Source organism: Oreochromis niloticus, linkage group LG3 (genome assembly GCF_001858045.2).
Source record: "Oreochromis niloticus isolate F11D_XX linkage group LG3, O_niloticus_UMD_NMBU, whole genome shotgun sequence".
Classification (NCBI taxonomy): domain Eukaryota; kingdom Metazoa; phylum Chordata; class Actinopteri; order Cichliformes; family Cichlidae; genus Oreochromis; species Oreochromis niloticus.
Genome location: NC_031967.2, coordinates 7,529,018 through 7,549,027, shown reverse-complemented (window position 1 = coordinate 7,549,027; position 20,010 = coordinate 7,529,018). Strand labels below are relative to the sequence as shown.

At 41.2% G+C, this 20,010-nt stretch overlaps 1 protein-coding gene and 1 long non-coding RNA gene across 2 annotated transcripts in view; both read right to left on the bottom strand.

Annotated features, from left to right (window-relative positions):
• Positions 1-5,692, bottom strand: part of nlgn2a (neuroligin 2a) — a 236,883-nt gene extending 231,191 nt beyond the window's left edge. The window contains 2 exon segments of the mRNA XM_019349527.2: positions 4,577-4,672; positions 4,777-5,692. The gene's annotated coding sequence lies outside the window, so the exon portion shown is untranslated.
• A 1,356-nt stretch (positions 5,693-7,048) lies between these two features.
• On the bottom strand, positions 7,049-9,184 carry LOC109195386 (uncharacterized). The gene is made up of 3 exons (XR_002057021.2): positions 7,987-9,184; positions 7,798-7,890; positions 7,049-7,657 (listed from the first exon to the last, which is right to left on the bottom strand). It is a non-coding gene; the product is annotated as an uncharacterized LOC109195386 (long non-coding RNA).
• Between the last annotated feature and the right edge of the window lie 10,826 nt (positions 9,185-20,010).

Sequence of the window (20,010 nt, the reverse complement as noted above, 5' to 3'; positions counted from 1 at the left end):
TTCTACCAGTGGCTCTGTGTGACCTCACTGAGAGGGGCCCGCCCTCATTTAAATATTCAGCTTACAAACCCTTCACATTTGCAGTTTGCAAAGAACTGCCAATAAGAAGAGTTTTTGCTCACAGGGAGGGGCGGGGCAGTCAAAACCTGCTGGACAAGATCAAATTGCCAGCATGTTTGAGTACAGTAACACAACACGCCAGTTTGGACTGTGCTCATGTGTCCAATAAACTAACAAGCGATCCAGAAAACCATGCTAGGTAATCTAGTTGTGTGTCACCCGCTCTTCACAGAAACCACTGCACTTTAGTGTCTGTGCACTCTGACTATTAAACATTTTGTAATGCCCATCTGTTTGTAAAGCGCCCTTTATTCCATTTCTTACTTTGATCCATCAGATTGCTAATTTTGACCTTTTTTTGTAATCTGCCGCTGCGACGCACCTCCACTAACGTATTAGCAACGACCTGTTTCTGGACTGATAGGAGCCACTCTACTTCAAGAAGGAAGAAGAGGCACGTTCCCATTTTAATCAGCCTCTTCCAATTCTTCAATCTGTTCTGGTTTAAAGAGCGGATCCACTGTTGAGCTACTCCGTTTCAACAGTGTCACAGTCAATCAGCAAAACAGAGAAAACAGGTTCGGCTTGCGATTAGCAGTAAACCGGACGAGATCACGGAAACTGGTCTGGTTAGAATGTGCTTACAGGCCACATAGTCCCGTGAAGGCATAATGAGATTCAGTGACACATCCATTAACTCTATGTTCCATGCTCCTCTGAGGCTTAGATCCTTCATATGTGCAAACAGGCTGCCACAGTTATTTAATATTTCCCTGTTATACATCCAATAATTGTCCAGTTTGTCACAGTGCTAAAAGTTAGCTGGAGAGTAGAAGGCAAGTTCACATGCATGCAGATTTTAAATTCTTCCAGTAGTCCTAAAAATGTCTTCATGCGCCTTCAAAGTAATGAGTGACACACATACAAGCTTCTCCTAACAGAAGGAAGGTATGAACAACAGCACCTCCCTGAGGACTTCTGTGTACAGCCAGCTTTACTAATTCATTCCAACTTTGCTAGACAAACATTTAATTTCCCCAGCATTCATCAGATGAGTCTCCAGTTCTCCAGACAGCGCGTCAGCTGTCATAACGCTGAAGATCTCGCAGCCTAAAATTAGCACCAGCTCCGATTACTCCACAGCGAGAAGCCTTCCTAACCCACTGGGAAACCTGCTGTCACTGATTTGTCAATAGCAAAAAATAAACAGTGAGGGACAAAATCAGACGCAGTAACACTGACAGGTAGGGCTTTTTAAAGCGCTGTGAAAGCGTGTGATCGTGATGACCATTTCATCGCACTCTGTCACAACACCACCCTGCATCTGTTGACTGCTTAGCGACCCGTGCTAGGAGACATCAATCTACCCGACGGCATGCTTTGAACACTTCAGCCCCATCTGCCTCCGGCTCTGCTGCATCTTGCCCGGGAGGGCTGGCATTGAGCAATGATTTCATGGGCTCTGCATGCATTTGATTAGGACACACACGGAAACACACAAAAAAAGTATGATTTCTTGCAAACAAAAGCATATAACAAGTTCATATAAATGGATAAACAGTATATGGCAGAAACACTCAATCGTATCTTGTGGGGCTGTGGTCAGTCAAAGAAAATCTATTTCTGAAATGATACTGTACAATGCTTCAACCAAAAATCTGCTTAACTGAATCGACAGCAGAGCACTGACTACATTCTACCTGCTGCACTCTCCTGCTTTACCTTAATGAATTATAGATAAACATAAAAACCCAGCATATTAAATCATTTTAACCTAGTTATTTTACACTAAGGCGACACCAATGGACAGCTGACCTTCTGCCCATGTTTGTATGATTTCCAGAAACAGAACTACAGTAACTGGTGATCCCAACATAAGATGAACATGGCTAACAGGCCCCATTACATGCTTTTCTGTTTTTAAGGGGAGAGAAGGCTTCACATCCAGCTCGGTCTGGGTCTAGCTGCTGCTACTGGCGAATTCCAGAGCCGGAGAAGATGCTAAATGCCAAAGACACTGAAATATGTGCCAACTCTGATACATTTACTCCCAAAGCCTCAGGCCTGAAGCACAAAAGTTGGCCAGCCATTTTCAGATGATATACTGTTTTGTTTGTTGAAGTGCGATATAGCTGACGCTTGACTCTTTGGCCTTCTTGGGTTTTTTCCCCAGAAAAAACTGTTATGCAGACACTCCAAAGTCTTATTTAACATGTCCCTCTTTTCCAATAATCTGTGGTTCTGAGAAACAGCCCATGTATGGACAGGTCTGACAAGTGATTTTAACCGGAGAGTATCAAAGACGGACACAGCTTCCGGGTCTAAAAAGGGAAGCCAACACAAAGTGCCTTCAACCTGCATTCTTTCTAATGGCAGGCAAGGTGTGACTTTTCTGGTTGGATTGAAGTCTACACAACCACAAAACAGAGCTTGGCTCCTTTTGTCTTTGACCTCAGTACACTTCCCTGATGACTTTATGAGCTAAATTGTTAGCTTTAGGTCATACTGAACAGAACTGTCCATTTGATCAATTATGAGAGGCAGAAAGAATGACTATTCAGGACATGCTCATTGGCTCAGGAGTTGAGATTAATAAGCTTTTATCCAATAAGTTTGTCCAGTTAGGGTGTTTTCACACCTATAGTTCGTTTACTGTGGTCCGAATCACTTGATGCGTTTGTTGACTTGTAGCTTCTTCCTGTGGTTTGGTTTGTTTTCACACAAAGAAAAATCCAAGCAAACAAAAATGCATGACTACAAACCACATGAGAATGAGTCCCCTCATTGGACAGATGTGTCTGGGGCAGGAGCAACAAACGTAAATACAGGAAGATGGTGCTCTGTTCTGGACTTCTGGAGAACACGGAGAATTTACCTGGCTACAGGAAATTGTAACATATATCTCGTACTTTAATTCAGATTTGGGTCGAATGACGTTCACACAATAAATGAATTGCTCTGGAGTTTGTTGGGGACCGTACCGAGACCACCTCCTCCAAAGGATCTTGGTGGATCCACCTTGTTGCTCTGTCTCAGACCGGCTTCAGCCACCCCCAAGACCGTATACTGGGTAAATGGTCATGAAACTGGTCATTTTTCTGCTAACAAATTGGATCCAACCCAGAGTGCTACTAATGTTAAGTTTTTCTCCTTCAGAGGTTATACCTGGTTGTCCAACCAATCAGAATATGATCATATGTGACTCAACCCAACCAGCCAACCTCGAGATGACAGCAATAACATCTAGAGGCCGACTAATGCCAATTTTTAAAGAGTAAAAGATTCTGATCTTCATATACATACTTATACTTACATTTATACACTCTGCAATGCCAGGTGCTCAGCTGCAATGAGCACCGAGAGCATTGTAACAATGGAGCCAGGATGTACTAATGTCTTTCCCTCTATTTCATTTTTATCTCTCTCTCTCTGTGTACATATCGCTCGCTCACACAAATGTCTGCAATTCCTCAACAGACTGCATTAGCACGCCACCTTTATCCCCCTTAAACATCTCGGCGGGTCTTCAAAGTTTCTAGCCGGTTGCTGGTGAGGTAAATAACAACTCCTCTGTGACAACATCTATTTAGCACAAGGACACATTTCCACATATTTCCCTCTGCCTCCATTTAAATGCTTTCTCCCCACAGAGGAGATGTCCCTATCTGCTATATAGGGCAGGATAGCTGCCTAAACCAAGGAGAGCCTTCCCCTTCTCTGCTGTAGATAAGAACAGAGGTCTTCTTGTCCCTGTTGAATTCTATCATCTAGAAGGCCCTGCTGATCCGAATGCCCCACAACATCAGCCACAGCATATAAATGCACCCCATTCTTCGTGCTGTGTGTCTGTGTGCATTTATCTGTGTGTGTGTGCGTGTTTGTAGGGGAGCATTTAGAGGAATATGTTCTCATGGCCAAGGCGTTTCCTGGGGTCTTTTGAGAATAAAGGTCAGATGAAAACAGGCTCATATTAAGTTGCTTGCGAGAATTCCCATGGTTTCCTCCTTCATCTCTATCTTCCAGATAATGCCCATATAAAAAGATTTTTTTTTTAAATGCACAATGAGCAATTCTCTGCAATCTCAGAGAATCTCTATTGATTAAAAAATGCTACAAATGCTGCATGTAATCCAGGGGCACAGGAATAAGCTGAGCCTGACTGAATGGCAGCCTCTGTTTCTCTCATCCCACCAGAAGAGCTCTGAGTGCAGGTCCCTCATTAATGGCACAGCGGATGCATCTTCTGTGTGATTATGGAGGAGCTCGTCTGCACGAAGCGTGGTTCATTCTCAACAGGTCCACAGAACATATACATACATTTTAAAAAAAGCATGCTGGGGAAAAAGACTGCAAGTAACACAACATATAATTCATTCCAGGCATGTTTTTTAGGGGTGGGGGGTCAAAGCATCCTCTCACTCAGCTGCTGACACACACTTTAGATATGAATCAAATTCGAAAAATTTTCAGTGAGAATAACCTCAATCAGCATCCACCATGTAAAACCTCAGCCTACCTGTTAATGTGGGATCCACGGGTGCTGGTAGGGCGCCAGATTCCCACTGCTGTTCTCTTCTTCAGATTTCGTCCTTCTCCTTAAACCTTCCGCCAGCTCGCAGGAAAAACAAAGATAAAAATGAAAACAAATAAAAAGAAAATAGCTCAAATACTTTGGGGAGGGAGGGGAGGGGGGAGGTCCCCTCGGCAGAGCTCTACCTCGTTCAGTCCAGCCGGGCCGGCAGGTGGGACTTCATGGCTGGAGACGATGACAGAGTGGAGACTGAATCCCAAAAATAAAGCTGCCTCTACTGCAATACCCACCACAAACAGCTCGGTTTAGTAGGATTCTCCATCCGAGCAGCCGAGCTCGGGTTGGTCCCCGCAAGAAATGAATTTCTCTGCTGACAGTCCAGCGTGCCACAGGACCAATGTCTCTTTTTATCGAGGCCTTTAAACCGCAAAATAACCCCGAAATAACCCGGACGTGTCTGCGGGGACTCGGCGGATTTGACAGCCGGAAAGTATCACCTGTGTTGACCAGTGGTCTCAGCTACTCAGTTTTACTCTCTCGGTCTGTGTTTTCTTCTTATTTTCCTGGACGTCGACGATAAATCCAAAATAAATCCCAGTAAAGACAGCCAAGACACTGCCGAGCTTCCGGCTGAGGGCTCGGCTTGCTTTAGCTCGTCTCAGAAACGGCGGACGCACAAATCGCGGTGCTCCGGCAATCTTGAAGAGAAGGATGCTGCCTCTGCCGCTGCTGCTGCTGCGAGGATGCCGTGACCGCTCCGGCTGGCCGTCGCGCGCTCGCGCACGTGCGCACCCTCGTAAAGCACGCACGCAGGCAGGCAGGCACGCTCGTCCCCGGCTTGTGACGCGCGCCGCAGTGTCCTCCCTAGCAAGCCGGTCGCCCTGGCAACGCTTTCCTCTGACCTCAATATGGTCGCTTTTTCTATTAAAGCGTGTGGCGTTCAGCGTGCTTTCGTTGACATATTCACTCGCTAGTGACAATAGGTGTTAATCCGCCCTCTTGTATAAAGGGTGTTCCTTCTTCTCCTCAAGGGGACTAAAAAAATAGTGCTGAGGAGTTTCTTTTTTTTCGGCATCACTCTCCTCCTTTCCTCCGCTCGCACCCAGCTGGGCAGATCTGCATCAGCATGACGTCAGAGGACATTAAAGGGATACTATCCCATTTTTTTTACATCCTCTCCTCCATCACTCTGCATCTTTCTTTCCCTCTATCCTTTCACCATTCTCCTAACCTCCACCATTTCCTCATCCATCCACTTCAGTTCATACTGGCAGACTGGCTAGTCCTTACTGCAGAGACATATTTGAGGCGTGAATATCACATTGCCAGGGCCAAATGAGACATTAAACTAATTTTACAGTGAAATCGCGGGAGATAAAAATGATACTCCCGACTTCACCAGCTTGCATGATTATTTATTTTATATTTTATTTTAAGGGATAATAATCATCAAACATCCAGCACGGCTGGGTCCCTGATCTCATCAGTGCAGATGGTAATGGCAGTGTGGTGGCAGCACCTGCTCCTCTGGATGCAACACAGCCACATGCCTGTCTTATTACCGGGGTCGTAACACAGCCAAACATCTGCCTCCGTCACTATTCCACTGCAGAGCCATGTATCCACAGTTGGTGGCTGATGCCTGCCAGGAATTCCCAGCTCGCTGAATAAAACTTTTCTTTTTCTTTTTTTTTTTTTGCTCCATCTTCACCTTCTGCTGTTTGCAGTCACTTTAGTTAAAGTATAGTCTAACGACGGTAACCCCTAGGTACAGCCATCTGATGCCTGTGCTCCCAGACAGATTTACGGCTTTACATCCGTTCACTATTCACATCCTCATAAACCACAGAGAAACAGGCTGTTTCTCTACCCATGTGGGGAGCCGATCTGTTGTCAGTCAGCCAAAACATCATGTCCACCCGTCTTGCTTTTTACCTTCAGACACCTCAAAAACGCCTGAGAGGAGGCAGAGAGAGAGAGGAGGAGGAAAGGGGGAGAGTGGACACTCACTCTAAAAACTATTGTTTAAGCTCAACAAAAAAAATTAACGCAACAGTTTCCATTAATCTTTTTGAGTTACGATAACTTATGTTGAAATTATATTGAACCAACAAACTATATTGAGTTAGGGGAATTAACTTTTCCTCCATAATCAAAGGTGATTTTAATTACCACTTACTTAATAATTGGTAGCTTAAAAACATGTTTTTAAGTTGTTTACTCATAAAAATTATGTTCCTCCAATTACTTTTTCCACATTACTTAAAATGATTTTTAAGTGTTATGTAATTAATTACAGCAATTACAAAAACAATTTTTTAAAGTTAATCATTTAAAATATTAAGTTGCTGATTTTCTTCATTATTATCATCGTTTTAGCTTTTTCTTATTTTTTTTTATTGTAATAGCTTTTAAAAAATGAATTCATTCAACATTTTTTTTAGCAAATAACTTTTTTATTTTTTAACTGTAGGCATTTCAACACTTCATATTTAAAAAGTGAAAATAAACCAGAAATTTAGATTTGTACCATCGTAGCCAAGTTAAACAATATGCTTTTATGTATTTAAGACCACAGAAATAAATGTGTTCAATTGGTAAAAAATCCACTTAGAAAACATTTTGTTACAGTAATACTTCCAAGCAAGTGTTCAATAAATGTCAACTTTCAGTGCCTACCAAACTTTGCAAGATCTTGCATCTTTCTTTTACACAATGCAGCAAACACCTTTAAGATCAATGTTACACATACAGGATTCAAAACAGTTAACAATTTTTGAAACAGAGTCAGCATCTTTAACATAATGCTGGTTCCATCAAGGTCAAGGAACAGCTTCTGAAAAACTTCTAAAGCATATTTCAGATCCTTGCATTAGCTCAGATTGAGAGCATATATTATGCCCATGAGTAACACACAGCACCATGGGAAATTCTGGCCCTCCAGGATTTTTGTTCCCGCACCACAATGGTTGCAGTCTTATGGTCAGATCCAGGGGTGTACCGGTCACTGATGATGGCAGTTTTCATTACCTGCCTTTCAAGGTTGGCCTTAAATTCTTCGGTGTCCTTGTAAAGCAAATTTTAAAAAATAGGTTAGTGAATTATACATTAGACTTTAATACTTACTGAATCTTAATGAATTCAGATGATCAGTGGAATACACACACACACACACACACACACACACACGATGCTGAATTACTTACACCAAACTCCATGAAAAGGTCCTCTTCCTTCTCTCCAAGGTATGTGATAAGGCAGCAGATGGCTACTTCTCTGTGTATTTCAGTTGAATTGTGCTATTTAAGAAAAAATAAAGTATGAGTATAAACTACATGGGTGACTGCCAACAAAGTGCATTTCAAAGCTACCCAAAGTCTAAATAGTTGTCCTACCTCAAGAAGCATGTACTTGATCTGCCTGATTCTCACTCCTTTAGCTCCTCCCCTTGAAAAAATGACGTCCATCAGTTTTAGGGTCAAGTGTAGCCATTCAAGGCTTACAGTGGTTGAACTCTTGAATTCCTCCTTTATCTGTAGACCACACAAACAGAAGAATTAAATCTTGCAGACTATTAGCTATTTTGCATTAATTAATGCTCTAATACATTAGTTAAAGATGATAGATGTGATCTAAGGCTACCCCAAGGGAACAAAAACAATCTTAGTGAAGAGAAGAGAGACATTCCCCACCATAACCATGGCGTAATCTGTAATGCTTTAGCAACCCTGTTTTTGTAGAGGTTTCAAATTTACACATTGTGCACTCCCAGCCCATTTTGTAAAAAATGTGTACCAACTTAACAACTCATTAATGACCCTAGATTATAACTATACTAACTGCTTACATAAAGTCTTAATGTTAAGTAGATTCACATAGCCTATGCTAGAATAATGCTACTGGAATGACATTAACGATATTTCACACAACCTGATATGTTAAAAAAGAACAAAACAAAACCAGCGAAATTAGATTGCATTGTGTAGCAAAACTTTAACCATGCTTTTCCTAGCCACAGCAGCTCTCTCTAGCTGAAGACATTTGTCAAATGAAACTTTATAAGTCTTATCCTCTCCTGTGCTAAAGTTTAGAATGGTTAGCATTAGCTACATGTGGTAGTGCAAAATATTTCCTTAACTGTATGAGCACAACATGGTACACAAATCCACTACAAGTGACTAGCACAAATGCTTTGCTTTGTTAGAACAGTTATTTGTAAATGAAATGTTACTTACCTTGAAATGTCTTTTACATAAGCTTGCAAGTCCACCAAGCAATGCACCATATATGAATTTGCCCGGGCTAGTTAAGTGGGTAGGGGAGGGAACTTGAAATCAAAAGTTACAGTGGAGAAAAAATAAGTTACATATTCAATTTCTTTAAGTAATTACAACTTGAATTTTATTTTGAACCCACTAACATTGGGATTTAATTTCAAATTACATATCAAATTAATTTAATGTAATTACCAACATTATTAATTCAACGCAACCCCAAAAAATAAAGTCAGCAACTTAGAAGGTCTATCTTAATCAGTAAATTAGAATTTTTATCTTGCAGCCATGGATTTAATAAAGTGGTGGTAAAAGGCCTGATGAATTACTTTTTAGAGTGCTGTGGGGCTAAAATTTCCACTATTGAGACAAATGGTCTCTGCCGGTCGATGTTCATTCCCCCATTTTGACATCCCAAGGCCAATCTGAGGAGGCAGAGGGCCTGTAAGTGCGTGTCTGCATGTACAGCCGTGATTTTGATGTCCTACACTTGATAGAGCCTAGCCAGGCATCAGAGGTAATGGCCCACCAGGGAAACCTGATACCTGAGCCTGCATGGACCATCCATGCCTGCACGCAGCTCATTCCTAAAGCTGTGATGCTATTTTGTTAGAGGTCAGTTTTGCTGTCGTTAAGCCCCAGTGGGAGCTGCTGTCCCGAGCAGAATTCATGTGTTTATGTGTGTGTTCCAACATCATTACAGCCGGTTGTGCTTGATTACTGCAGCTCTCTGCATAACTGACCAGTCAACCGCCCCTTTGATGTGCTCCTGGGGTCCCTGCAGACACCCACCTCAGATTCTTTTCTTCTATTGTCTGGATTTTCAAAAGAGAGCTGCTTTAAAATGAAATAGTTGGCGCCCACAAGGGAAAACAATGTGTTGAGACTTACAGGGAATACATTGTTACACTGATGTGGAAAAAAAATAAGTACATCCAGTGGGGATTTTTTAACTTTTTCATCATATTTTTTTCCATCAAAGTATGAATTCTGCATCTTAAATCTCAAAAAGAAGAGAGCACAGTTATAGAATGGCCTGTTCAAAGCCCAGATTTGAATCCAGCTGAAATGTTGGGGGATTTAAAATGAGTTGTATATGCAAGGAAACCCATAAATCCTGCATATGAAGGGAATTTGAGTGATTCCAATCTTTTGACATCCAACATCTTAGCCACTCATTTATTTTTACTTGCATCCAGTTATGTTTAGGATCAGTGTTAAAATTCTCAGCCTCATATTCTGAGCATTTCACAGTCTGGCTGATCTCACTATCGTTCTTTATGTTGCCTAAAACTCTACCTGAGCTTTCCAGTGTATCGTAGCCAATTCTGTGGTTCAAAAATCAGCTAACATATGGATGCATCAGACTTTTGTATTATGCATTTTTAATTTGTATTTCTCGCACATGCAAGAAATATATCTGTATCACCTTTATTTCCACTGGTCTTTGTTTTGATTTTTAATCCAGTTTTCTTTCTATTTTTGCTTTAAAAATCTGCCTTCAAAATCATTTATGCATGCTGTGTATCGACTTTGCAACATGCTTTGCTTGTTTAGAAGCAGAGGCTAAATTAACTACGGATACGACGCTAACTTAAGAGGCCAAAGTGTACATAGTTTTTTCCACCAATGCTTTTTTACAGCTATTATCTTTAAATACATAAACAAAGGAAAAGCAAGCCCCTGTTCTTCAAGTACACTACTAAAAAGCTTGCATTTTTTTCCACCAATAATTTTTACATCCATTGACATAAATCAGTTGAAGTAATTTTCTTTGTAGTGTTGTTTAGTACCACCGCAAAACTAACAATTTAGCTTGCACTTGCTACAAAATGTTCCTTTTGTACTACAGCCAGTAATGCAAGTGTTTGAGTCCAAAGTGTATTTACGTATTTCACTGAATAATTTCACACATAGTCATAAATCTGTTGAATAAATAAGTGAAAAAAGCTAATTATCCTTATGCTACTGTTGAGGTAGACCACCAAGAACCTAAAAATGTTGTTTGAAAGTATTACACTTTATTCAAAAACAATACGAGGATGTATGTACATGGCACTGTAAGGCACAGTTACACATATCCACACCCTGCAGATTTAATATTCCATTAACAGGCAGGAACAACTGCTACATTCTTCAATATTACAATCAAATAATTTGTTTGCTCTGAGGTGTTTGCAATAATATGTCACTGCAATCTCATAAAGCCATTAACCTTTCTGTCTCAGGCACCCAGAGTATTTTCTCTCCGTCTAATTTACTTTCCAGCAACCTGACCCAGTAAGTATACCCACAAATCCCTTCTGTGTTTGCAGACTGAGACGTACGACACTGTCATACACTTTAAAACCGACTGTCCAGGAGAAATACGTTATTGGTCCCTAGTAATTAATTCACAACGACTGTAGTATGCACTCACCTATGTACACATAGTCGGAGGGTATTACTCCTCTGTGGGTAGGGAAGGCCTGCAAAAGTCTTTTCAAATAGCTGGCAACAAACTCAGATGCCAAGAGCTTTTAACTCACAAAGCTGTTTAGGGGAAAAGAGACAGAGCTACTACATGGCTGGACCTTAGCTTGGCAGGAGAAGCAGAGGGACTGCACGGCACAGACACTTTAAATGCACTCATTCTCCACTTCTTCTCGCAACAGTAATTATCCTTCAGTCACACAGCTCAACAATGGAAGCTCAAAATCTTGCCCCTCTTATGCTCCCTCGGTGGCCTTATTCCGTTCTCTGTATTGTCACCATTACATCTTTAAAGCTGTTATATATCACACAGTGTCTGCTCTTTACTGCTAAATTTGTCCCAGAAAACCTTTGTTGACTTTTGCATTGCTTCACCTATCTTCTCTTCTCTCTTTATACCTCCGTGTTGGCTGTGAGGCACCTGCCTCAATCAGCTTCCTGCTCTTTACCTCCTGGTGTCATGCTGTGTTTCTCACATTCTCACTTATCACTATAAAGGTTGTTTTTTTTTGAGCAGAGAGTTATTTTTTGGAATAGTGTTGCTCTGCTGCAGAATGCGATGTATGAGTCAAGAATAAGATAAGATAAGATAAGATAAGATAAGATAAGATAAGATAAGATAAGATAACCTTTATTAGTCCCACACGTGGGAAATTTGTTAATACAGAAGAGGATTAGGGCCACTGGGAAAAAAAAAAGTGGGCACGTCTGTTTTTTCTTCTTTTCCAGAATTCTGAGAAAAAAGTCAGAATTCTGACTTTAATCTGAGCTTTAATCTGCACTCTACCCTTCTCATCCCTCATCCTCTCCCACTGGACTCCTGTTCTTGGTTCGTCTTCCTCCCCTGTTTACTTCCACTCCCTTGTTACACTTGGCCTCCTTCATCTTCCTTTCCACATTGCAGGTAAAGAAATCACCACAAACCTCAGAAGGCTTATGACCTGCTGAGGTTTCTGTTGATTTATTTACCTGCTTTCTGTCTTCCCCCCATTTCCCACCCTCACTCAGAAACCCTCTGCCAGCCTCTCCTCTTACCACTAAGTCTCCTTTCCTCCATCCAGCCATCCGTCCCTCCCTCCGACCCTGTTTTCTGATATCTCTGCTCCTCAGCAAGCTTTCGCCCCCTTGGGGTCGGGGATCGTATCCCTCTTCTCTGATCTGAAGCAGCAGGGAGCCCAGCAGATTAGTTCTGAAGTAGCGGAGCTTGCATTGGTTCCCATCATATGCCGCACCTTCTCTCGCTCTCTGTAGCAGTATCTCAGTGCCACACGCAAACACATGCACATCCTATTAGCTGGAGAGGCATCTGTTTTTAATTGTACCCATCTGAGCACTGGCATAGTTTCCACATCCATGAATCGGCCAGAGCTAATTGCAGCGCCACATGTCCCTTCGATGCAGGCTGTTGCACTGAGATATAAAGAAAGAGAAGGAGAGAGGCCTGCACAGTGTGACTTTGCATTTTTCATCGCCTCCTCCGAACTTAAAACTTTATGGCCTAGTGATCACATATGCACATGTAGTTTTTATTAACATTAATAGGTTCATATGTTGCAACGGTGAGTGAGAGTGGCTTCTGAGAGAGGAGCTCCGGACGCATGTATTATTCATGGTAAGGAGGCAGTAAACTCACATAATGAACAAGCGAACATGTGCTCGATTGATGCAAGTATTGAGCTTCCCAACACTTTATAGTGCAAATGGACAGCAGCATATGTTCAGCTCATACAGATGAACACGCACGTGCTGACACACATACGGTATACAGAATGGAATACACCCCTGTAATTAAATAAACCACATGATCTTCAAACCGGACATTAGAATAACTGCACAGTTTATATCTGATAAACTCAAAATAGAGACCTCACTGCAGAACTCATCACACCTTTATTAAAGCCATTTGCTTTTTCTGTACTTCATATGACCACTTTAATTTTTGATGACAGACTCAGGCCTGTTTAGCCTGGAGGACAACCGGTTTAAAGTGAAGCCAGTGCAGGTCCTTTACTGGTGCAAAAAGAAAAAGCAGTCCCTTCTTTTAAAATTGGAAAAATGCTTGTGAAAATTCCCAACTTTAACAATCGAAATGTTTACAGCCCGGTACAATAAATGTGTTGGCGTATATGGATATTTTCCTTCTTCATGACAACTGTACATGGATAACTTTTCCTAACTCATCTATTTAGATGCCAACACATGCAGCTGATGCAAATATAAGAGGCCTCAGCTCTGGTAGTTAGAGCTTTGTTGTAAAGTGGACCTCTTGAACGTGTTTGTACCTTCTTAAGAATTCTTTAATGGATTAATGCATCTCTAGAAATACAATTCAAGGCTTCTTTTTGCTTTTTGTGGTTAAAAAAAAGCTGCAGCATGTTTGTGACTGTATAGATGACAAGTTTTACAGTTTTACCAATGTTTACATGAACTGCCGCATTCTTGGATCATTAAGGCACAGCGAGGACTTCCAATTTTCCGAGTTGAAGGTCCAACTTGAGGGGGTTAGGGTCCTGACTGAACTTGAAAAGTCCAGCTTCAAATTTATGCACTGTTAACACTAATTAGTAGGTTTTTAGGACATGAACTGGACCCATAAAGTTTGTTTGCTAGCATTAGCTGTGCACCCATGTATGTAAACCCTGGCTCCAAACAGTGATTAAGTGGCCATCGAAATGTGCTCAAAATAGCAAATTGATAATGATTCCTCTGATCCGTCATGACACTCTGCTCTCCCCTGTACAAGCGGCCTTTTTAAGTTAAAAATACCATTATCTGTATTGGTATCATCAGTACTGACCCTGTATTTGCAGCAGTAAAAACACCAAACGAGAAGAGCCAAATGAGGAACAAACATTCAAACATATTCAGGAGGGCTTAAGGGCTTCATAATAGAAATCACAGACTGTTCAAAAATAAATAAATAAAAAATATGGGTTGCTATGAGATATGAGGTCCAAGAAGTTTGTGCTCGCTTCTTGCTCTGTTTATATTTCTGCCTTTTTTTTTTTGAAACTTGTGTGATTTTGGCAGCGTGCTTTGGGTTGTTACCGGGCAGGAATATTCCTCCACTGCGAGGTTTCTGGAGCCATCCTGTCAGCCTGTGTTTTTGCATATTCACAGGCATTCGTGGTGCCATCTATAAATGTCACATCATACATCACACTCATTCCTCTGAGCTTCACTGTGAGGAAAATGCATTCACTATAGCAGTCTTGGCTATAAGTCCACTCCAACTAGGCCACGCCACATATGAATAGTTTAACTGATACATTTTCAGAGTAAGTTTGATCTTGTATTTCTGTGCTAAAGAGGGAGTAAGAGTTTGTTTTATTAATGTATTTTTTTAATGTCATGCATATGTGTTTAATTATACCATGCCCTATAAAGTCCATGAGTTGTCATAAAATTTAGATTCCAGCTAATAATCCCTGTACCTGCTAAGTTTGAAGCACTTCCCCATCTGTTTTCCACAGCAAGACTATCCAAGTAATGCAGTACTACATGTGGCATTTTCAGAGGACAGCCATTGTGGCTCTGATGACTACAACTTCAAGTTGTAGCGTTCGCAGATGTTGTGCAGTTGGTTGGGTTTTCTATAGAGATGGTGCTTCTGAATTTAAGATTTAACCTGCTATTAATGTGCCAGCCACAAGAGTTTAGCTTTTACTGCACCACCTACGACACATGCAAAGACCCGTGAGCACATGGGAACACATGCACCCACAGGATATAATAGCTGTAAGATTAGATATGTGCAGGCAGGATTATTAGAGTCATAAAGAGAGAGAAGAGAAGACAGGGATTATGTGGACATTTCAGCCTCAGATCGAAAAGTCATCCAGCAGATAAATCATCTCAAGTAATCAGCATTGTGTTTTCCAAATGTAATGTTGCAGGAGTTTAAGAGCACAGCAGTGAGACTCTATAGGGAGTCATAGTTTATGGCTTAATAACTAAAACACCACTTTTATAATTGAAATAGAAAAAAAAGAAAAACTATATAAATGTGCGTTTTGGGCCTCAGGCTGGCACAGCTCTCACTATAGTGTTTGTCTCTGTTAAAATGCATTGTGTCATGGAATATGTGCATTTCCAGGCCATCCATTATTCGAGCTGTTTTTGCCTGCCTTCTCTCACATAGTGAAGTTCCTGTTGCAGTTCCTGCCCTCTTGTTTCCTCCCCTCACCCCAAACCGTGCGTGGCTTCCTCTTACCTCAGCCTGGTTCTGCTGGAGGTTTCCTCCTGTTAAAAGGGAGTTTTTCCTTCCCACTGTCGCCAAGTGGTTGCTCAAAGAGGGTTGTTTGCTATCTATTATTCTAAGGATCCACCTTACAGTGTATAAAGCACCTTGAACTGACTCTTGTGATTTGGTTGTTGTGAAAGCATCATCAGAATGAACGAGATGTAAAATAATCCTGCAGCCAGTGATTGCACCGATGTCGTCCAATGCAGCTTTCACTGGCACTGGATGCCAGTGAGTGTTGTCCAGATTGCTGGAAGAGTTTTCTTGACAGCCTTTGCAATATACTGGTGTGCCTGTCAAGCAACACATAGCCTCTTTAGTTCAATACACTGTGCTGTCAGCTTATGTTCCCTTATGTTTTTGTATGAACATTGTGAACTAACAACCCAGAGAAAAACTTGTAGAGCATATTTTTTAAATATTATATCAGCTATTACAGCACAAATCTCATTTTATATGTCAAGATGGATGTATATAGCCATATATTTGATGGATTACAAGCATTCCTGTGAAGTTAATACAATTGTCCTGTCCTATGATTGTTCATCCTCACTCTGAGAAACGCATGCTTTCCACCACAGCTTTCATGTACTTTCAGTTTTCAGTTATCGGTCGTTTTTGCTATTTGGAGCCACTTGCCTGTGTTTCCATTTATTTATTTATTTTAAACTCACTCCATGTCTCGACAGCAAAATTTATGTCCCGCAGTTTCATGACGACTCTTCAGGGATGCTGAGGCTGTTCGCCAGTTGCTGAAGCCATTATTGGTAAATGCTGGCTCCAAATGAAACCCAAACTCTCGTTTTAATAAATATAAATAAGCAAAGCAAAATGCTAAACCTCTGTGCACGCTGTATTCTAGCACATCCATATTGGTCCAACCAACTTTTGTTTAAACTTCTCTCCTCATTCTCAGATGGTGATGGGGGAGACTTTTGAAGAACCGGTCATCTTGGGCTTTCTTGAGGACGAGCACTAATACCATCAGCAATTCTAGCATCCTCAGTGGGTCCCCTTCTTCATATCCATCATCAGGCTTTGCCTTTCCCAGTTTAGATCCCCAATGCTCCTGACATTTTTGTTAATTGTTGTAAAAGTTCACTCTCACTTTTTAGGTTTCCATAACTGAACGTTTATTGATGAAAAAACTAACCCTTATGTGCGTTGCTAAAGCTAAGTAGGCTAGCTAAAAATCGCACAGTGGCTAACAGGAAGTCAGTGGAAGGACACAAGTTCAAGGCTGCACCTTATGGCTAATCAGATCTTTTTTTTTCCTTTAGTCTAAAACTATTTTTTAATAATGTATCTTTGTTTTTTATAAATTATAGTATTCACTGTAAACATTAAAATTATAATAATAAACTGCAAACAATAGGGGGTGCTACAGCACACATGTGCCCCTTGAATTCACAGGTGTAACTATTTTTTCCAATGATCATAGATTTTCTAACTTGTAAGTCATTCTTTCAAATCTGTATTGTCAATAAAGTTTTTCTGAAGTATTGGTTGTTTGTGGCAGCTATATGCTGACCTGTGGTTGTATTTTACAGTTAAGTAACCTACAGCCTCCAGTGTGCTCAGTCAGAAACCTACAGGAGCTAACATGCAATTAGAATCTTAAAAGGCATAAAGTTAGCTATGCATAAGCCTTGAAGAAGAAAGTGGGCGAGTCTCCAACGGTACTCTGATAGGAGCATTAGTTCCATGACTTTTGTTGGTCCTTTCAGGTAAAACGTTCTTATGTGTAATATCAGAGATTCTTAAATGGGCTGTTTTGAATTGCAGAACAATAAATGCTCGATTGTCTCTTTGCATTAGCCCTTTGATTAACTGATGACCTATCGAGGTTAGGGTTTAGGGATAGGGTTTTAGCTTGGCTCCAGCTCCCTGTCACCCTGAGCTGGAGTTAATTGTGACAGATGGAATTATCTTATCAAAGAGTATGAAGTAATTTGCTTTCTTGCTCCTTTTAACAAGTTTTTATTGGTCTTGATCTCATTGTACTCATCACATTAACTTTAAAGAGTCTTGGCAACATTGCTGCACTCACGTCCAGTGGGTCAAGAATTATGAGGTGATTAGCATTTGTGAATCCCCACCACCACCACCACCACCGACTTTGCTGAGACTTTGGAGGTAATAAAAGGCTCATTTCCAAGAGTTTCCAAGCAATTAGCAAAATAATGTCATTTATTTTCCACGAGTGATAGGTAATGTATGACTAACTGACTGCTTGATGTTAATTGATTGCCGACTGACCCCACCAAAGCAGAATAAAGGATGCCATTTAATAAAGCAGAACAAAGTGTGAAAAATCAACATTTTCTATCATGCACTAGAGCTTTCTAATACACACCAGCGTGCTCGCATTTCCATGTGTGACTGTACGGACGCCATTATGAATAATAAGCAGAATGAGACGCAGTTTTACAGGTTATTAGGCAGGCTTATCCTGGCCTGACATTTTGTTGAGTGTAATTGTTTTTGATATATTTAATTCATCCACTGTCTGCCTTCCTTTTGTTTTCTTTTGCAGCTTGCTGCCTCGTGAGCAAAGCATTCAGAAACTGAGAGGCACCATAAGGAGCACAGCTAAATCAACATAATGAAAGCAGAAAGTGGCTCCTCTGGGAAGAGTATCCAGGTGATAGGCATCTCAACGACTCTATCACGAGCTATATCATTGTTCCAGATGGATGACGTTGAGCTTAAAGCAATAGTTTCCTTGCGATGTGTAAAACACTTAAAGTTTCCAGTGTTATTAGATTAGGTGATTAGATACTTTAATGGTCCCTGTGGGGGAAACTGGCTCTAGATAAGAATTAAACAGAAAGCACTAAAGATAATACAACATGCAATTTGTAAAAAGGAGCACCTGAGCGAGTATCTCACTCATTAGGAAAGGTGTTAATATAAGGAAATAAGGGCTAAGATAAGGGGAAAGAGCTAAGAGGAGCCAAAGTTTAAATCAGTTTATTTTTTATAAAACTTGTCGCGGTGACAAGGCTACGGAGAATTAACGCCCTGCTTTACTGTTTTAATCAATTCTATAATACCTTTTAATCTCTTTCAGTTCATTACTTTTGATTAAAGTCTTGCAATTTTACGGTTTTGTTCACTCCTGTTATTCTACTTTGTTTCCACAAAAAGACTAATTTCCAGCAACACCAGCAAATGAAAACTTTAATAAACCCACTTATATCAACTGTCTTACACTAAGTGATACAAAAGCAAGGTTACCCAACGCCAGACACATTTTCTGGAGCTGGAGAAGACCAAATTAGAGTTGATAGAAGAGGCACAACTGGACTTACTAATGTCAGTATCCATCCATCCAGTTCCAGTTGTTAATCAGTTACAGCTACTCTGGTGTTAATGAAATTAACACTAGACGGGCAACAATGAGACAACCCCCAAAACAGGCTTTACAGATGGCACATCAATACGTGCCATTGCCAGAAGGTTTGCTGTGTCTCCCAGCACAGCCTCAAGTGTGGAGGAGATTCCAGGAAACAGATAGTTATTCTAGGAGAGCTTGACAATGCCATAGAAAGTCCTTAACCCAGGGGTCCCCAATCCCAGTCCTCAAGAGCTACCGTCCTGCAGATTTTAGATCCATCCTTGTTCCGACGCACCTGAATCAAATGAATGGCTTGTTATCAGGCCTTTGCCAAACTTGATGGCATGCTGAAGAGGTAATTAAACCATTTGATGTTTGTGTTGGAGTAGGGATGCATCTAAAAGCTGCAGGATAGTAGCTCTCAAGGACTGGGATTGGGCACCCCTGCCTTAACCCATCGGCAGGACTGGTATCTGCTCCTTTGTGCAGGGAGAGGATGAGCACTGGAAAGACCTACAATAGGACCTCCAGCAGTCCACTGTGTGACTGTCTCTGACCAAACAATCAGAAACAGACTTCATGAGGGTGGCTTGAGAACCTGGCATCCTCTAGTGGTCTGTGTGCTCACTGACGGGCTTCATTGGCATTTAGCATAGAATACCAGAATCGGCAGGTCCACCACTGGTGCCCTGTGCCTTTCACAGATGAGAGCAAGATCAGCCTGAGCACATGTGACCACGTGAAAGGGTCTGGGGAAGCCGTGCAGAATGCTGTGCTGCCCGTAACATCGTTTGGTGGTGGGTCAGTGGTGGTCTGGGGAGGCGTACCCTTGGAGGGACAGGATAAGCAATGGCACCCTGACTTTTATTCCTAACACATTACCTAGTCCATGTCAGTATAGAGATCCAGTATGATTTTTCTTATTGAGTATTTTCAAAATGTTTTTTTAATTTTTTTTATTTTTGAGCAATGTATATGTATACATATGTTTTTGTGTCTGTCTTGGCAAAAGTTAATTATGACTTGCAATTATAGACAGCGGCATTGTGAAAGCTGAATGCAGATTAAGTTTACAGTTACGGCTGACTGT